Source organism: Lynx canadensis, chromosome B4 (genome assembly GCF_007474595.2).
Source record: "Lynx canadensis isolate LIC74 chromosome B4, mLynCan4.pri.v2, whole genome shotgun sequence".
Lineage (NCBI taxonomy): Eukaryota > Metazoa > Chordata > Mammalia > Carnivora > Felidae > Lynx > Lynx canadensis.
The window spans coordinates 121752980-121757153 of record NC_044309.1 but is presented as its reverse complement, the minus strand read 5'-3'; the positions used below and the strand labels follow the sequence as shown (position 1 = coordinate 121757153).

The 4174-nt window shown below is 37.6% G+C and overlaps 1 pseudogene; it reads left to right on the top strand.

Annotated features, from left to right (window-relative positions):
* The first annotated feature begins 2687 nt into the window (after positions 1 to 2687).
* On the top strand, positions 2688 to 2809 carry LOC115519514 (annotated as a pseudogene).
* The last annotated feature ends 1365 nt before the right edge of the window (positions 2810 to 4174 follow it).

The following is a 4174-nucleotide window of genomic DNA, read 5'->3' as shown; positions in this document are numbered from 1 at the left end:
AACAATAGTTGACGAGACAGAAGGAGCCTCCCTCGATGGCTTGGATGGAACCAAATCCCCCCTCTTTCATATACTTTTAGAAGTGGAAGGTAATTGAGTGGTGACCTGCCTTGGGCCACCACGGGGAAAGAGGTGTAGGAGCAAGAAGTGACTTGGCAACCTCTGCCACAGGTCTGACAGAGAAAATGCCTGAGTTCTCTAAGGTCGGGCCAAGTCAGCATTTGTGGATCACTGGGCCCAGTCCAACCAGGAGTACAGGCCAATAGTCTAAATTCTGCACATTCCTGGGGCGCCTGGGTGGCGCAGTCGGTTAAGCGTCCGACTTCAGCCAGGTCACGATCTCGCGGTCCGTGAGTTCGAGCCCCGCGTCGGGCTCTGGGCTGATGGCTCAGAGCCTGTAGCCTGTTTCCGATTCTGTGTCTCCCTCTCTCTCTGCCCCTCCCCCGTTCATGCTTTGTCTCTCTGTGTCCCAAAAATAAATAAAAATGTTGAAAAAAAAATTTAAAAAAAAAAAATAATAAATAAATAAATAAATAAATAAATAAATAAATAAATTCTGCACATTCCAACAGCAAATGTCCCCAGGGTCTCCACAGACATTGATTGGTATCTAGGATACTAATTTGAGGAGGGTCTCTAAGACCAACAAACGTTTCAAAGCCTACAGAAAGATCCACTTTGGGACATAAGGACTTCTTCTTCCCGCTAAGAGGGTACACGGCTTTTCCCATTGAACTCAGACACCCTGAAAAGTAAGAAGGGGAGGAAGGAGGAAATGGCTTTGATGTAGAGTTACAGATTAGATTATTGAATATTTACCCAGCAAGAGACAGTTTAAACAGCACACACTAAGATAACTTTACTTGGCAAGTTTAACTCTTGTGGCATCCCATTTTACTGCTTCCCTTCTCCCTCCAACCAAGTAGGGTGGAGACTAGTGAAAATGTTTAGATCAATTATGAATGAAAGGGACCTACTATTATGGGTCAGAGAGGCTATTATTATACCTATTTTACAGATGAGAGAATGAGGCTCAGGGATAGTAAGAGGGGATGCGTTATCAAATCTACACTGATTGATTCCAGAGACTCTTCTCTTGAGGAGTTCTCTATCTTCTCCCTGTAAGTCAAATAGGATACTTAATGAAAGGTAAAAGTTTCAGTAATCAATTGATTAACTGAGGTATGTATACCACCCTAAACTTTTATATCTAGGAAAACCAAAACATCATTCATTCATATACCAAATATGTTTTGAGGCTTACTATGTGTCAATCCCTGTGCTTAATGCTAGATATATACTGTCAAGAAACTGTGTTTGACAAAATGAAGGTGGTCATCCACTAGGAAGTCATGATCTTTTGCCCAGTTCTTGAGCCTGAGTCAGTTATCAGATCTAGTCCTGGTTGACAGAAGAGGCGGCCAGGTCCCCAGGAGGAGGAACCCTGAAACCACACCACAGGAGCATTCTATAATGATTCTCCCAGTCCTTCCTCAAGGGGACATATGGCCATCTACCATGGTGGCTGTGTACTGGAGAAAGAGGAATTCCAAAAGGTATTCGAGGGCTATCAAACGCAGGGGTGGAGTTGACACTGATATTTGGAGATCTGAAGCATTATCATAGGATGGTTTCCTGTGTTGTTTTTTTTTTTTTTTTAAGGTTTTAATTTAACAGGTAGAGCACACATTTAACATATATAACTTACAAATATTTCTTCTTAGAATCTAGATTTCTTTGATGTTATATAATGTGTCATATGTCAAAACAGGGTTTTAATTGGGTTTAGATTTCCTGGACGAGACCAACGTGGTGCCTAAGAGAAGGTAACACTTCATATAAGGGAATAGCTGACTCAATAACAAGGGTGGTTTTGGTGGTAGATTTGTATAAAATTTCAAAATAACTAATTCTTTAAAAAAGAGAAATAAATACATGGAAGAACATTCCAGGGTTCTGCATGGGAATACTAAATGCCTTAAAAATGTCAACAGCCAGCATTGGAACTGCAGAACACCAAAAAAGACAGAAAAAAAAAAAAATTAAAAGCAGCCAGACAGAAAAAACAGATTACCCACCCTTAACTACTGATTTCTAAACAGTAACAGAGGAAACTAGATGAGTGTGGAAGAATAGCTCCAAAGTTTTTACAGAAAACTCTTTTGAGATAAATTGAGAATTTTCAGATAAACTGAGAATCTTTATCACCACTAGACTTTCTCACTAAAGCAACATCGAAAGAATGTATTTCAGAAAAAACAATGAGTACAGAAGAAAGATCTGAGATTGAAAAAAGAATGGAGAAGATGAAAACTATAAAACATGTACAGCATTTAATTCAAAACAAAAGAAGTCTATATAACTGGAGAAAAGTCTCATGTGCACGAATTGAAAGATTCACTAGTATCAAGGTGTAATTCTCTCTAAATTGACCTAATGATTTAATGTAATCTCAACCCAAATCCCAAAGACCCTTTTTATGTAGAAATCAAGTTTCCATAAAACTTAAAATTTTATGGAAAATCAAAAGATCCAAATGGTCAACACATTTTTTTAAAAGAAAACAAAATTAGAAGACTCAAATTATCTAATTTCAAGATTTCACATAAAGTTAGAGTATGGTATCTGTGTCAGGAAAGACATGAAGTTTGATGGAATGGAAGAGAGAATCCAAAAATAGGCCCACAGGCTTTGCACAGTGGCAGTATGGTAGCCAATGAGGTTTATCCAAGGCGCGATTATTGCTCATTGAAAACAAAAATAGACCCACAAATAAAAGCCAGCTTATTTTTGAAAAGGTGTCAATTCAGTGGACAAAACAAAGTCTTTTCTGCAAAATGTGCTATAATAATATACCAAAAAAAGAAAGAAAGAAAGAAAGAAAGAAAGAAAAGAAAAAGAAAAAAAAAACTACTGTGCTTCATACCATATACAAAAATTAACTTAGAATTGATCATAGACTTAAATATAAGAGCTAAACCTAAAAAAATTTCTAGAAGTGTTGAAGGAAAATATTTATGATCTTGGAAGTGACGAGTGGTTCTTAACCAGGGGTGATTTTGGCCCCAGGGGACACCTGGCAGTGTCTGGATACATTTTTGGCAAATACAACTTTAGATGGGGAATTGCTACTAGGATCTAATGAGTAGAAACCAGGAATGTTGGCAAACACTGTACAATACACAAGGGATCCCTCACATACAATAGAATTATCCATCACCAAATGCTAATAGTGCTAAGGTTGAGAAATCTGGGTTAGGCAAAAGTTTCTCAAGACAGACCAAAAATATGAACCACAAGAGGAAAAAATTGATCAATTGGCCTTCACCAAAGCCTTTTCCTTTGTGTAAAACACTGTTAAGAAATGAAAAAACAAGGCACAGACTAGAAGGTAATATTTGTAAAACACATATATGATAAAGCACTTGTATCCACAATATAAAAAGAACTCTCAAAACACAATAGTAAAAAAACAATTTTAAAACGGCCAAAGGATTTGAACACTTTCCTAAAGAAAATATACAGGTGGCACGTGAAAAGATGCTCAACATCATTACTCTATAAGGAAATGCAAATGGAAACCACAATGGGACATTAGCACATATCCAGTAGATTACCAACTGCTGGTGAAACTCTGAAGGAACTGGAACTCTGAAGGAACTGTCAACTGGAATGCAGTTAGAGACACTTTGGAAAACAGTTTGGCAATATCACAGAAAGTTCAACATACACTTATTATATGACCCAGTCATCCCATTCTTCTGTACTTATGCAAGGGAAAGTGAATACGTCCACACAAAGATCTATCCAAGAATGCCCACAACAGCTTCATTTATAATGGCAATAAACCAGAAACAACTGAAATGTTCAGTTGGTGAACTGATCTATGGTACAAACCACACAATGGAAAACCACTCAGAAGTAAACATGAAATAACTACTGAGAGATGAAACAACATGAATGTAAGTACAAAAAGACACAAAAAGCTATATACCAGATGAGTTCATTTATACGACATCCTAGGAAAGGTAAAACTACAGATACAAAAAACAGATCAATGACGTCTACAGGCTGGGGGTAAAAGTAGGAAATGACCTCAGAGGGGCATGAGGGAACTTTTTTGGGTGATGGAATAATCCTCTACCATGATTGTGGTGATGGTTATAAAAATGTA